This window comes from Oncorhynchus mykiss, chromosome 14, assembly GCF_013265735.2.
Source record: "Oncorhynchus mykiss isolate Arlee chromosome 14, USDA_OmykA_1.1, whole genome shotgun sequence".
Taxonomy (NCBI): Eukaryota; Metazoa; Chordata; class Actinopteri; order Salmoniformes; family Salmonidae; genus Oncorhynchus; species Oncorhynchus mykiss.
The window spans coordinates 9865816-9882457 of NC_048578.1; the positions used below are offsets into that span (position 1 = coordinate 9865816).

The 16642-nt window shown below is 40.9% G+C and overlaps 1 protein-coding gene across 3 annotated transcripts in view; it reads right to left on the minus strand.

Moving 5' to 3' along the window:
• LOC110488756 (fibroblast growth factor 13) overlaps positions 1-16642 on the minus strand; it is a 202976-nt gene that overhangs the window by 62433 nt on the left and 123901 nt on the right. The window lies entirely within an intron of this gene.

Here is a 16642-nt window from a genome sequence, read left to right on the forward strand (position 1 = left end):
AACTGCACTGTACAATTTACAGTAGCTATTACTGCGAAAAAAAAACATGCTCTTGTTTGAGGAGAGCTCATAACAACAAAACACTTTTTTTTCCACAGCAATAGGTTGATGAATTCACATCTGAAGGTGAAATGTGTACTTACATTCTGAAATCTTGATCTGATTTATCATCCCAAGGGTCCCAGAGATAACATGAAGTGTCATTTTGTTAGATAAAGTCCTTTTTCATATCCTAAAAAGGTCCATACAGCACTCACGATCAGTTTGTGAAACACAAACTCCACTCGTTCAATTTGCAAAGAAAGGAATCTGTGAAAATCTAACCCTAAACGTTGTTTCAGTCAGTCAAATTACGTTTGTATTTATTCCTCAGAGATCCAAGAACGTAACCAGACTTTACTATATCATGAGGAGTGTAGTATATCCTATAGGACACCAAATGTGATCAGAGAGCGACGCCTTCATGGTGCGCCGATGACACGGTCAGTCTTCACTTGATTAACTGTAACTTTGTCAAATAAGCACCAATCGGGGTCAAACGAAGCTAGCTAGATAGCCGATGAGCTGGGCTTTACGGAGTATGCGGAAACCCTGTATCTGTCACACAATTCTGCTGCTAACCTTGTGCGACAGCAAGCCTTTTCATTTTAGACAGAAATTGCAAGAATATGGAGTTATACATTTTTTGAAAACTAGGTGTTTTGCAAATGTTGAACTTACAATATGGCTACTAATACTGGAAAAGCTAAATCAAAGTCCAAGTATACAGATTTGATGATATTCTGCAGTAGTAGAAGACAAAGGAGATGATTGTGGACTACAGGAAAAGAAGGACAGAGCACACCCCCATTCTCATCGATGGGGCTGTAGTGTAGCAGATGGAGAGCTTCAAGTTCTTTGGTGTCCACATCACGGTCCAAGCACACCAAGACAGTCGTGAAGAGGGCACAACAAAACCTATTCCCACTCAGGAGACTGAAAATATTTGGCAATGGTTCTCAGATCCTCAAAATGTTTTACAGCTGCACCATTGAGAGATTGAGAGTATGGTTGCATCACTGCCTGGTTTGGCAACTGCTCGGCCTCCAACCGCAAGATACTACAGAGCGTAGTGCGTACGGCCCAATACATCACTGGGGCCAAGCTTCCTGCCATCCAGGACCTCTATACCAGGCAGTTTCAGAGGAAGGGTTGAATACTTATTGACTCAAGACATTTCAGCCTTTCATTTTTAATATATATTTTTAAAAGCTCTAAAAACATAATTCCACTTTGATGTTAGGTGTAGGCCAGGGACATAACATCTCAATGTAATCCAATTTAAATTCAGGCTGTAGCACAACAAAATGTGGAAAAAGTCAAGGGGTGTGAATACTTTCGGAAGGCACTATACGTAGTTAGTACTGCAGGATCAAGCCCATAGCTACTCCCAGTTCCCAAAATGAGGCCATACAGACACTACACAATCAGTTGATGTCTGTTTCTGGGTTAGCCACTGCACAGTGTCACATTCTACCCTACTTATATCATTTGACTGAGGAGGAGAGAGGAGAATTGGACCACATAACAGGCAATATACACACGCACGTACGCACGCATGCATGCATATAGACACACACACACGCACACGTGCACACACAAATATCTACTCAAACACACAGTCACACACGCACATGGAGGCGGCCATCCCTGCCAAATCTGATAATGAGGTTCTAACTGACAGTTATCACAACAACAAATGCCTCAATCACAGCAAGCAGAGAAAAAAATGGCTAAATTGAGAAAATCTCATCTCCGGGCCACTGAACTGCCAAAATGGATGACTGAACAGTCCTGTGTTCTGTGTGAGTCAATGACGGCCCCCCTGGTAATATCTACGTATTATAAAACTGTTTTCTTGGATCCTGGATGCTGATTGGACAAGCAGCGTTCCAAGCCATGATGTGACAGGCACACTATGGGTGTGTTCGTAAATGCACTCTGGAGTGCCAGAGTATGCACAAAGTACGCTCTAGGCATTGGTAAACTCGGAGTGTTGTCAGATTCAGAGCAAGGTCAGATTGTTCGTTTGCAAATTCAAAGTGTTTCATAAACTTTTTTTTTTTAATCAAAATGCATTTTTGGGCAGAAATGCCTTCCAGAACATTTGAACATGTGAAATGTGCCTTAATAACAATGCATCTGTAAATACGAATACAATTGTTAAATTACGAGCCTAATTGGTTTAGCCATGGAAAGAATAGAAACCTTCCCGCTAGCTGAGATAATGAGTGGGCTGGACATGCCGAGAAATGAGTTCGGATTGGTCTATCATGTTGTCTATAATATGAGCTGGTCAGTATGTGTAGGTAATCCTTTATAACGCAGCTTTACAAAAAAAAGATATCACGTAGTAGAACTGCATAAGTGTTGCTCTCCACTTTCTGGAGGACCGAGTTTTGAAATCAATGGAATTAGAGTATGATCGCTAAGGAGATAGAGAACAATTCTGCCGTTTGAGTGCAAATATGCAGACAGAGTTGAAAAGAGAACTGTTGTATAAAACACCTGTTTCCAGATTACATCTTCACACTAAGGGCAAGCATGGCATCCGTGACAGAGAGAGAGAAGCATCCGTCCATGTATACGGGTAAGAGAGTCAAGCTAGCTACATTTTCAGATATTACACGTTTCTAATTTTGTCAGAGTTGTTTTCATTTAAAGTTAAAGTGTACTGTTAGCTAGCTAGCTAATGTTACGTGTATGATCTGTGTACTAATATTATTCATATCTCAGAGCCATTTGCATTGCTAGTTATAGCCTAATGTTAGCGAGCTAACATTGAACCTGGTTGGTTAGCTACCTGCAGATTCATGCAGGGTAGTAACGTTATGAGTTGGGATTATGGTTCATTGTTTAGCTAGCTAGCTATATGTTTAAACAAACGACTCCACTATGCAATTAACTACGTCAATAACATGTTTATGATGTCACTGCAACAACTGTCGATAGAGGTAGCTAGTAAATTCGCTCTGGCAGTCTACTCCGATTTCAGAGCACTCTCGTCTGAGTGTGCCAGAGCGCGGAATAACTTACAAATTTACAAACGCTCAACACCCATTGAATATGGCTGGTGTCAGTAAACGTTGGCAAAAAAGTGTAATTAAATTGTTGTCAGCAGCACAGTTGCAGTAACCAATGCTCTGGATAACATAAAAACAGCCTAACCAGCTCTGATAGAGCGAGTAAAATGGTCAGAGTGAGCTGTTCTCTCATTTGTGTCTGGAAGTAGCTAGCAAGCTAGCCAACATTAGCCAATTAGCTTGGGTGCTTGACTGCTGTTGTTAGGGTCAGAACGCTCGGATTAACCCTACTGCTCGGCTGGAGCATCCAGTATGCGTTCTGAACCCTCAGAGAGCAAAACACTCTGAATTTACGAACGGCCAATCTGACAACGCTTTGAGATTATGAACACCAAGAGGACACTCGGGTACTCCAGATTAAATTTACGAACACACCCATAGTATAAGTCAGCCTTTAGTCTTGAAATCTTTGGTTGTTTAGTACATAGCCTCACATGTGAATCCTTAAAGAGATGGGTGGGGCTAAAGCTTTTAAGAGGGAGTGAACAATGCTGAATGGGTGTAGACAAAGAAGAGCTCTCCAGTAGGTACCAAAACATTCAAGGGCCATTTTTTCAAACATGAGGTAAGGAGAATTACCTTCCCAATGTTCCTCAACTGTAGTGTATGATATACAATTTTCTAGCTCTGAGTCTCTACTTTTATCCAATGTAAAAATAAAAAACACAATTTCAAATTTTGCTACATCTGACCATTTTACTTGCCCTAGCAGAGGTGGTTAGGCTGTTTTCATATTACCTAGAGCTTTGTGGTGTGTTCGTAAATTCAATCTGAAGTGCCTGAGTGCGCTCAGAGTGTGCTCTGGGCGTTTGTAAATTCAAAGCTTTGTCAGATTGTCTCTTCATAAATTCAGACACTCTGGCGATGAGTAGGGTTGATCAGTGCGTTATGACCACGCAACGGCAGTCAAGCACCCAAGCTAACTGGCTAACGTTGGCTAGCTACTTCCAGACACAAATGAGAGAACACCTGACCCTGACCATTTTACTCTCCCTAGCAGAGCTGTATAGGCAGATTTGTTTTTTCCGAATTTTACTGACACCGGATATTTAACTGGTGTTGAGCGTTTGTAAATTCATCAGTTATTCTGCAGTCTTTCACACTCAGAGTGTGCTCTGAAATCTGAGTAGATAGGCAGAGTGAATTTTCGAATGAACTCAATGTTTCACTTCTGAGTGAACGGTGCCCAGATGAGACCACACAAGCTAAAACAAACGAAAATGCAGCTAGTGTAGTGTTATTCCAGGTGCAATGTTTGATGTGACTGAGTTAGTTGAAGTTGAACATTATCCAGCCTGCATAGCAATTTAAAAAAATCTATATTATTATTATAATTTTTTGAACGGATGACCAAACCTTTCTCATAGCAACAATGCAAAAATAATTTACGATTGGGTCGAGTCTGTAGTAAAGGTTGCATGGGATTGAAAATGCATTCCTGTCCCGTCTTGTCCTGTAATTTTTTTCCCTGTGCTGTCCTGATCCTGCAACATATCCCCAGAACTTTCCTGTCCCTTCCTGATAAATAAATGACTCCGGTACCGTGCTTATTATTGTGCGCAGAAATATGTACAGTGGGGCAAAAAAGTATTTAGTCAGCCACCAATTGTGCAAGTTCTCCCACTTATAAAGATGAGAGAGGCCTGTAATTTTCATCATAGGTACACTTCAACTATGACAGACAAAATGAGAAAAAAAATCAAGAAAATCACATTGTAGGATTCTTTATGAATTTATTTGCAAATTATGGTGGAAAATAAGTATTTGGTCACCTACAAACAAGCAAGATTTCTTGCTCTCACAGACCTGTAACTTCTTCTTTAAGAAGCTCCTCTGTCCTCCACTCGTTACCTGTATTAATGGCACCTGTTTGAACTTGTTATCAGTATAAAAGACACCTTCCACAACCTCAAACAGTCACACTCCAAACTCCACTATGGCCAAGACCAAAGAGCTGTCAAAGGACACCAGAAACAAAATTGTAGACCTGCACCAGGCTGGGAAGACTGAATCTGCAATAGGTTCAGAAAATGGAAGACATGCAAGACCATTGATATTCTCCCTTGATCTGGGGCTCCACGCAAGATTTCACCCCGTGGGGTCAAAATGATCACAAGAACGGTGAGCAAAAATCCCAGAACCACACAGGGGGACCTAGTGAATGACCTGCAGAGAGCTGGGACCAAAGTAACAAAGCCTACCATCAGTAACACACTACGCCGCCAGGGACTCAAATCCTGCAGTGCCAGACGTGTCCCCCTGCTTAAGCCAGTACATGTCCAGGCCCGTCTGAAGTTTGCTAGAGAGCATTTGGATGATGCAGAAGAAGATTGGGAGAATGTCATACAGTCAGATGAAACCAAAATAGAACTTTTTGGTAAAAACTCAACTCGTCGTGTTTGGAGGACAAAGAATGCTGAGTTGCATCCAAAGAACACCATACCTACTGTGAAGCATGGGGGTGGAAACATCATGCTTTGGGGCTGTTTTTCTGCAAAGGGACCAGGACGACTGATCCGCGTAAAGGAAAGAATGAATGGGGCCATTTATCGTGAGAGTTTGAGTGAAATACCTCCTTCCATCAGCAAGGGCATTGAAGATGAAACGTGGCTGGGTCTTTCAGCATGACAATGATCCCAAACACACCGCCCGGGCAACGAAGGAGTGGCTTCGTAAGAAGCATTTCAAGGTCCTGGAGTGGCCTAGCCAGTCTCCAGATCTCAACCCCATAGAAAATCTTTGGAGGGAGTTAAAAGTCTGTGTCGCCCAGCTACAGCCCCAAAACATCACTGCTCTAGAGGAGATCTGCATGGAGGAATGGGCCAAAATACCAGCAACAGTGTGTGAAAACCTTGCGAAGACTTACAAAAAACGTTTGACCTCTGTCATTGCCAACAAAGGGTATATAACAAAGTATTGAGATAAACTTTTGTTATTGACCAAATACTTATTTTCCACCGTAAAATCCTAGAATGTGATTTTCTGGATATTTTTTTTTCTCATTTTGTCTGTCACAGTTGAAGTGTACCTATGATGAAAATTGCAGGCCTCTCTCATCTTTTTAAGTGGGAGAACTTGCACAATTGGTGGCTGACTAAATACTTTTTTGCCCCACTGTAGGCTATTGTGTTTGCTTAGGAAAAATAATTTAAGTAATGCAATATGCGACTGTGATACGTGGGTGGTTGTCTTACCTATTTTAGTTTAAATGCACTGGCTCCAGGCCTAAATGTAGATCGATTCAGGCTAGAGGATGAGGACAGAGACCCCAGCAGGATGGTCTGCTCAGCACAGTACTGTCATAGATCTGTAGTTTACAGCTGAGCACTGCACACATGAACATTTACAACCCATTAACATTTACAATATGAACATAAAAATAATACCTGAGCAGCAGTAGCGCATACGTCAATCTATTTGTATTTCACTCTTCACCTCAGATGTCACAGGTTTAGTTAAATGCAGGAACAAGTGGGCTTGAAGGTAAAGTTATTGGGAGTAAAGCAGCTATGCTTCTTGTCCCGCTCTCTGGTTGGTAGACTATTTACAGCATTTTTTTTTTTTTACAAGCAGTGTACTCAGCTCCTGCATTGTCAAAGACAACTCCTCAAAACTTTGTTAAAACGTCACTCTTTCCTTAGCTCTAATGCTAATGTTAGTGATAGAACTTGGCTGCAACAAGACATTGAAATTCCTCTATTGAAGGCTTTATCATTTAGCCTACTGACGAGCTTGGCATTAGCTACAACTGGAGCGATGCGCGGGAGTGAACCAATGGAAGGGGAGAAATTGCAATATTTTTAAAAATGGATTTGAATTAAAACCTTTTGTGACTAGGGGGCAGTATTTTCATTTTTGGAAAAATAACGTTCCCGTAGTAAACGGGATATTTTTTCAGGACAAGATGCTAGAATATGCATATAATTGACAGCTTAGGATAGAAAACCCTCTAAAGTTTCCAAAACTGTAAAAATATTGTCTGTGAGTATAACAGAACTGATGTTGCAGGCGAAAGCCTGAGAAAAATCCAATCCGGAAGTGCCTCATGTTTTGAAAGCGCTGCGTTCCAATGCGTCCCTATTGAGCAGTGAATGGGCTATCAACCAGATTACTCTTTCTCCGTATCTACAGCATTGTGACGTAGTTTTACGCATTTATGTTGAAGAATACCCGTAAGTGGCTACATTGCGCAAGTGGTCACCTGATGCTCCCAGAATGATTCTCACGTAAAATACAGAGGTAGCCATTATTCCAATCGGTCCTACTGAAAAAACAATTGTCCCGGTGGATATATTATTGAATAGATATTTGAAAAACACCTTGAGGATTGATTTTAAACAACGTTTGCCATGTTTCTGTCGATATCATGGAGCTAATTTGGAATATTTTTAGGCGTTTTCATGACTGCAATTTCTGAACGTGTAGAACAAACGGAGCTATTTCGCCTACAAAAATAATATTTTTGAAAAAAAGGAACATTGGCTATCTAACTGGGAGTCTCGTGAGTGAAAACATCCGAAGCTCATCAAAGGTAAACGATTTAATTTGATTGCTTTTCTGATTTCCGTGACCAAGTTACCTGCTGCTAGCTGGACAAAATGCTATGCTAGGCTATCGATAAACTTACACAAATGCTAGTCTAGCTTTGGATGTAAAGCATATTTTGAAAATCTGAGATGACAGGGTGATTAACAAAAGGCTAAGCTGTGTCTCAATATATTTCACTTGTGATTTTCATGAATAGGAATATTTTCTAGGAATATTTATGTCCGTTGCGTTATGCTAATTAGTGTCAGTCGATGATTACGCTCCCTCATGCGGGATGGGGAGTCACTAGAGGTTTTAAGTAAACTACACTGAAGAAAATTATAAACCCAACATGCAACAATTTCAAAGAGTTACAGTTCATATAAGGAAATCATTGAATTGATTTCCATCTCTGCAGCATTCCACCAATCAGGCCTTTATGGTAGAGTGTCCAGAAGGAAGCCACTCCTCAGTAAAAGGTACATGACAGCACGTTTGGAGTTTGCCAAAAGTCACCTAAAGCACTCTCAGACCATGAGAAACAAAATTCTCTTGTCTGATGAAACCAAGATTGAACTCTTTGAACTGAATGCCAAGCATCACTTCTGGAGTAAACCTGGCACCATCCCTACAGTGAAGCATGGTGGTGGCAGCATCATGCTATGGAGATGTTATTCCGCGGCAGGGACTGGGAGACTAGTCAGAATCGAGGGAAAGATGAACGGAGCAAAGAACAGAGATCCTTGGTGAAAAGCTGCTCAAGAGCGCTCAGGACCTCAGACTGGGGAGAAGGTTCACCTTCCAACAGGACAATGACCTGAAGCACACAGCCAAGACAACACAGGAGTGGCTTCGGGACAAGTCTCTGAATGTACTTGAGTGGCCCAGCCAGAGCCCGGACTTGAACCCGATCTAACATCTGTGGAGAGACCTGAAAATAGCTGTACAGCGACGCTCCCCATCCAACCTGAAAGAAACCAAGAAGTTCTGCAGAGAAGAATGAGAGAAACTCCCCAAATTCAGGTGTGCCAAGCTTGTAGCGTCATACCCAAGAAGACTGTAGGCTTAAATCGCTGCCAAAGGTGCTTCAACAAAGTACTGAGTAAAGGGTCTGAATACTTAAATGTAATATCAGTTTATTTTATTATATACATTTGCACAAATTTCTAAAAACCTGTTTCGCTTTGTCATTATTGGGTATTGTGTGAAGATTGATGAGGGAAAAAAACTATTTAATCCATTTAAAAATCTATAAACCTGTTTTAATCAATTTTCCAATAAGGCTGTAACGTAACAAAATGTGGAAAAGGTGAAGGGGTCTGAATACTTTGCAAATGCACTGTATGTATTTCCTTGTTATTTTAATATGTTGGTAACCATTTTATAAAAGCAATAAGGCACGCGAGGCAGTGCTGTATCATGAATACAGTCACAGGTAAATGGGTTGACTGGCCCTCCTCCATAGACCCAATCCAATCGGTATTAGATTGAAAGTCCTGACCCTGCCCGCCTGTGGGGAAAACAACCTGCTGTTACCCCATTGGCTCACAGCAAAAACCTGACCTTTTTCAAATGAAATGTTCTTGTTGTCTGCTTGTTTTAGTCAACTACAAAGCTACATTTAAGAAAAGTACAACATGTCTGGAGGTTAGTTTTCCTACATTGTCTGCTCCTGAGCTTTCTCACTACTTAGAAAAATGTAGGCTGTCATTGTAAATAAGAATCTGTTCTTAACTGACTTGCCTGGTAAAATAAATATGTTTACCACACACATAGCTATGTGTAACCACTCTCCCACACCGATTATCCTGAAGCCACAGGACTCTTCTCGCATGCTCTATTTCCCTAAGTGTGAGCATTGCGAACCATAGGTCAGGATTTTTTTACCTGGCTACATGTACATTAAAGAACACAGCAGCTTTTCTGCAGGTTTTGATATTAACAAAAACATCTACCAAAGTTGCCTCTGTTACAATGGGGATCAATAGGAAAGAATGTTGGTTTCAATCTGTGCTGTGATTTGTTGAGTCAACTCAACTGACATTTACCAGTCAATTGCCAGGGGTAGCTTACAAGCCTGTTCTATTCATTCTTATTTCTATGGAAGCAACACTAGTCATAAAAACTCCTTCCTCCACTTGCAAAAACTAGCAGATCTCCCCTGTTATAGTGAGAGGAGGAATCTGATATCAAAGGAAAACACACAGACAGATACACAGTGGTGGAAAAAGTAGCCAATTGTTATACTTGAGTAAAAGTTAATATACCTTCATAGTAAATGGCTCAAGTAAAAGTCACCCAGTAAAATACTACTTGAGTAAAAGTCTAAAAGTATTTGGTTTTAAATATACTTAAGTATCAAAAGTAAATGTAGTTGCAAAAATACTTAAGTATCAAAAGTAAAAGCAGAAATCATTTCAAATTGCTTACATTAAGCAAACCTGACGACACAATTATATATATATTTACAGATAGCTAGTGGCACACTACAACACGCAAACATTTACAAACAAAGCATTTGTGTTTAGTGAGTCTGTCAGATCAGAGGCAGTAAGGATGACCAGGGATGTTCTCTTAATACGTGTGTGAATTGGACCATTCCCCTGTCCTGCTACTGTAAGCATTCAAAATGTAACGAGTACTTTTAGGTGTCAGGGAAAAAGAATGGGTTAAAAAGTACATTATTTTCTTTAGGAATGTAGTGAAGGAAAAGTACTCAAAAATATAAATAGTCAAGTACAGATATCCCAGAAACGACTTAAGTAGTACTTTAAATATTTTTTACGTCAGCACTTTACACCACTGCAGATACACACACACACAAAAGAGTTGAAGGGAAGTAGTATTGGTATTGGTATTTAATTAGGATCCCCATTAGCTGTTGCAAAAGCAGCAGCTACTCTTCCTGGGGTCCACACAAAACATGAAACATAATATAGAATGACATAATACAGAACATCATTACACAAGATCATCTCAAGGACAGAACTACATACATTTATAGTAGTTTCTGCAAAAATAATTAAGGTCTGGCCTTCTGAATGCAGAAAGCTAATTTATGAATAACACATGGCAAATTTCACCCCTCCAGTCCTGACAGGGAGGGACCAAGAAGTAGCGGTGCGTAGGTAAAATCACTGCGGAAGCCAAGTCAGGAAGAAAATTGCCATATTACAACCTATGTGTTGTGATAATTACGCTGTTTGCTCTATAACCTGTTAGTTCATATGCCTCGCCACCATGACACTGTATATAGGCCTAAGGACGAGGCAATAAGAAGAAGAATACATTCAACCACACCTGTGTTTCACCACAAGACCAGAGAGTAACATCTGTCCTGGGATGTCCACAGTCACATGACCTACATCATGGTCAAGCAAGTTAATGTTTCTGACATTTTCGGACCACTAAACAGCTATTGATTTAGAACCGCAAGTCGCAAAGAAAACAGGAGCTGCCTCCACTATTCCATCACCATTTCAACTTCAACACTTCAACATCCTCGAATCACCTATGCTTAGTCTAATAGAGTGACAACTAAAAGATACCAAAAACAATTTAGTCCAATCAACATATGCTAAATATAATGTTGCTGTCCATGGGACTGATTTCTGTGTGTGTGTGTCAAAATCAAATAACATTTTATTGGTCACATGCCGAATGCAAGTGTAGACTTTACAGTGAAATGCTTACTGACGAGCCCATTCCCAAAAAAGCAGAGTTAAAAAGCAAGACAAGTATTTGCTAAATAAAAAAGGAAATACAGTAGTAACACAATAAAAAAACAATAACGAGGCTATATACCATGAGTACCAGTACTGAGTGTGTGTGCGGCCATGCTTGCAAGTAGAAAAAACATGTTGACGCCCACTTGTAGAGAAACGCCAATGCCATCCTCCTCTCTTTCATGTTGCCGAAACGGTCTATGACTCTTGTCACACAGTACATACCTTTCATTCTGTTGTCTCCTAGGCTACCTGCCTAAAACGCTTGCTTGCTAGCCTTTCATGGGCAACGACGTGCCAGCTAGTTAACATTAGCCTACTACATCTATCTCAGGTTTTCCCAAAGTCGGTCCTCGGGACCCCAAGAGGTGCACGTTTTGGTTTTTGCCCTAGCACTACACAGCTGACTCAAATGATCAACTAATCATCAAGCTTTGAATCAGCTGTGTAGTGCGAGGGGGAAAAAACTAAACACACCCTTGGAGTCCCGAGGACCGAGTTTGGGAAACGCTGATCTAGCTACATATTGAAGTTCCCTTCACACTTATCTTTCTGGTGCGCCAGGGCTATTTACAGTTGAGCTCGCTCAGTTTCTCTCAACACCGACTGGTTATTCTTTATTTGTAATTGTTATCAAGGGAGGCCAAATGCTCCCTTGCAGTCAATGCTACGGGCGGCAACAATATCATACTCTTTTTGACCAGAGAGCATAAGATAGATGGAGATGGGCTACACATACAGGGGCGCTGTTTCCCTCGCGCGGCTGCTTTCTCCGGTGAGATACATGAAGCCTCTTGCAATGAAAAGGAAAATGATGATTCACAGAGTAATGAAAGCTAAATGATTTGTTATTTTATTCCCTCTGTAAATCTGTGAGGGAAGACTGGCCTCCCTTGGCAACAATGGATAAACACCACTGTAACTGGATCTCATTCCAGAAAGTTGCATCCTCTCCCTTGCCTTCGACAGATCTTATAGGGCTTAATAGATGGCGTCACAGCGGAAGGCACACCTATTCAGTCAACTCAGACTTGCAAAAGGAAGTGAATGAGGCCAGAAGGGAGGGGGATCAAAGTTTGGAATGAAATGCCATACTGTGATGAGAGATGTGCTCTGTTAGCAGGAAGTCACAGTGACACCCATGTTAGGCCATCTGTCAAGCCCCGTGTTACTGATCATGCTACACACTGCTTGCTACATGTTAATCTTAGCCCCCACGGATCCAAAATTGCCCCAGTCACCTCCACTTCCTGTCTTTTGAAAATAACTGTGGAAGTTTTTGCTTGGGGAATAAATACATTTAGTCTGGGCATGTGGTCTGGATTTCAGAATTCCCACGCTCTTAATGTGTTTCCTGGAGGAGGTGCCGGGTATCATTCTGTCTGGCTTGGCAGCATGGCATGGAGTGCTGGCATACATCTGCCATTACGACTTACTCTAGATCAGAGGAAGGAACTGAGCCTGCTGCTCTCCATGCAGTGACTGAGGAACTGTGAACACTGGACATACTGAGTGTGAGTGTGTGTGTGTGTGTGTGTGTGTGTGTGTGTGTGTGTGTGTGTGTGTGTGTGTACAGTATTTGTGTGTGTGTACAGTATGGGTGTTTCTCAAAAAGCATACTACCATGCTCAGAGCACGCAAATTGGAACACAGAAGGGTCTGAGTTTTAGTCCAAAACAAAGTATGCGAAACGGAGCACGGAGGGTATTTCTCGAATGCATACTCCATTTGTACATATTTTGAAGCATGCATTGATACAAGCTTCAGCAGATAGTATGCAAAGAAATATGACGCAACCACGTAAAAAAGTATGCAACATTCATTGAAATCAATAACGGACATTATTTGAGCTGAAGCGAGAGAAAATACACTCCGACTTCGGAATGAAATGTTGCCCGAATATTTTGATACGTTAATAAATACATGCTGTGTTAATTTGGGCATGTTTACCTGCCTACGTACCGTAGATCACAAGTCCATAATAAGTCAATAGGTCTAACTAGCTAGCTACTAGTACTGCTAGTTAGCCAAAAACATTTAAACTCAATTTTTCACAATTCCTGACATTTAATCCTAGTAAAAATTCCCTGTCTTAGGTCAGTTAGGATCACCACTTTATTTTAAGAATGTGAAATGTCACAATAATAGTAGAGAGAATGATTTATTTCAGCTTTTATTCCTTTCATCACATTCCCAGTGGGTCAGAAGTTTACATACATTCAATTAGTATTTGGTGGAATTGCCTTTAAATTGTTTAACTTGGGTCAAACATTTCAGGTAGCCTTCCACAAGCTGAATTTTGGCCCATTCCTCCTGACAGAGCTGGTGTAACTGAATCATGTTTGTTGGCCTCCTTGCTCGCACATGCTTTTTCTGCCCAAAGAAATTCTATAGGATTGAGGTCAGGGCTTTGTGATGGCCACTCCAATACCTTGACTTTGTTGTCCTTAAGCCATAACTTTGGAAGTATGCTTGGGGGCATTATCCATTTGGAAGACCCATTTGCGACCAAGCTTTAACTTCCTGACTGATGTAATGAGATGTTGCTTCCTTATATCCACATATATTTCCTACCTCATGACACCATCTATTTTTTGAAGTGCACCAGTCCCTCCTGCAGCAAAGTACCCCTACAACATGATGCTACCACCCTTGTGCTTCACATTTGGGATGATGTTCTTTGGCTTGCAAGCCTCCCCCTTTTCCCTCCAAACATAACGATGGTCATTATGGCCAAACAGTTCTATTTTTGTTGTTTCATCAGACCAGGGGACATTTCTCCAAAAAGTACTATCTTTGTCCCCATGTGCAGTTGCAAACCATAGTCTGGCTTTTTTATGGCGGTTTTTAAGCAGTGGCTCCTTCCTTGCTGAGCGGCCTTTCAGGTTATGTCAATATAGGACTCGTTTTGCTGTGGATATAGATCATTTTGTACCAGTTTCCTCCAGCATCTCCACAAGGTCCTTTGCTGTTGTTCTGGGATTGATTTGCACTTTTCATACCAAAGTACGTTCGTCTCTTGGAGACCGAACACTTCTCCTTCCTGAACAGTATGATGGCTGCGTGGTCCCATGGTGTTTATACTTGCAAACTATTGTTTGTTCAGATGAACGTGATACCTTCCGGCATTTGGAAATTGCTCCCAAGAATGAACCAAACTTGTGGAAGTCTACCATTTTTTTATGATGTCTTGGCTGATTTATTTTGATTTTCCCATGATGTCGAGCATAGAGGCACTGAGTTTGAAGGTATGCCTTGAAATACATCCACAGGTACACCTCCAATTGACTCAAATGATGTACATTAGCCTACCAGAAGCTTCTAAAGCCATGACATCATTTTCTGGAATTTTCCAAGCTGTTTAAAGGCACAGTCAACCAAGTGTATGTAAACTTCTGACCCACTAGAATTGTGATACAGTGAGTTATAAGTTAAATAATCTGTCTGTAAACAATTGTTGGAAAAACTACTTGTGTCTTGCACAAAGTAGATGTCCTAACCGACTTGCCAAAACTATAGTTTGTTAACAAGAAATTTGTGGAATAGTTGAAAAACTAGTTTTAATGACTCCAACCTAAGTTTATGTAAACTTCCAACTTCAACTGTATCTTGTTTTAGGTCATGTTTGCCTATTAAACTATGTGGTTAGCTACATTATTAAAATTAACATATAGCTAGCTGATAATTATGAAGTAAAACGGTTGCTTTGTGTATATCTTGTTTCATCTCTATTGCCATTGTTGTACTTACTGGCTAGAAGAAGGTTCAGTGAATGGGTAAGTCCATAGTAAGTCAATAGGGCTAACTGGCTAGCTAGCAAGCCACACATAATTGGTAGCTACCCACAAAAAATGTACATCTACCTTGCGTAGCATTAGTTTTAGGTCATTTTTTCCTGTTTAACTAGCTGGCTATCTAGATCATTAAGATTCACATATCTAGCTGATAATTATGAAGTAAACGGTTGCTTGTGTATATCTTGTTTCGTCTATTGTTGCCATTGTCTTGGCTGGTAGAAGGTTCAGTGAATGGAGAGGTGAAGTGTCAGGTACAGTAGGGGGAGTGCGAGTGCTTCTCAAAAGTATTGTTTTATGCATGCTAAACACTCTCGTCCTCACAAGAACGTACTCAAGAGAATGTGGTGGGAGAATGCACTGGGAACATGAGAGTGTGGAGCACGGTAGTATGCCTATTGAGAAACACCCTATGTGTGTTTGTGTGTGCCAGTGTTTGTGTGTATGTGTGTGTGTGTTTGTGTAGGGTGTGTGTGCACCACACGACAGCGTCATATGGGATTTAAATATATGGCAGCAGCAGAGATAGTGGTATGAAACATGTTTCTGTGTCTCGCCCTGACCTTAGTTCCTTTTTTATGTCTCTATTTTGGTTTGGTCGGGATGTGAGTTGGGGTGGGCATTCTATGTTGTTTTTCTATGTTTTCTATGTGTTTGGCCTGGTATGGTTCCCAATCAGAGGCAGCTGTCTATCGTTGTCTCTGATTGAGAACCATACTTAGGTAGCCTGTTCCCAACTGGTGTTTGTGGGTAGTTGTTTCCTGTTTTGTGTTGTGTCACCTTTCAGGACTGTTTCGATTTTCGTTGTTTCACTTGGTTATTTTGTATTTCGTGTTCAGTGATATTAAATTAACATGGACACTTACCACGCTGCGTTTTGGTCTGATCTTTCTTGTTCCTCAGATGACGAAGATCGTTACATTCTGGGTAGAGCATAATGCAAGGAAATGTCACAATGTCACAGTGTGATTAGGTTTGATTGGCACGATCTGGTGCATAGCTCAGGTACATATAAACACTTCAAAATCCTACCGGATATCAGTGAAGCTACTCGCTAGAGCTACAGATGGGTGTGTAAACAGGTCATGTTCCTTCCCCACCCAACTCAAAGGAGATGACATTTGGACAGCCATATCGTGAAAGTGTGAAATCTGTGAATATGAAGCTAATAATGTCAAACCCGATAACAAATGGTGGAAATGAACTATTGTGTGAGAAACAACAGGTGGATTGGATTATAAGCACTCAACCAGGTGTTTTATTTAAAGGGAGTCTGAAGGAAACCCGATGGGACACACTGTTGATGAAGTAGGTACTGCCAGCTCGAACATTATTGGCACCCTTGATGAAGATTAGCAAAAAATACTGTATAAATTTGCCAGGTTTGCTTTTGTTTACAATTAAATTATTCAAAACTAATACACTTTATACAGTATTTTTTGCTCCTCTTCATCAAGGGTGCCAATAATGTTGG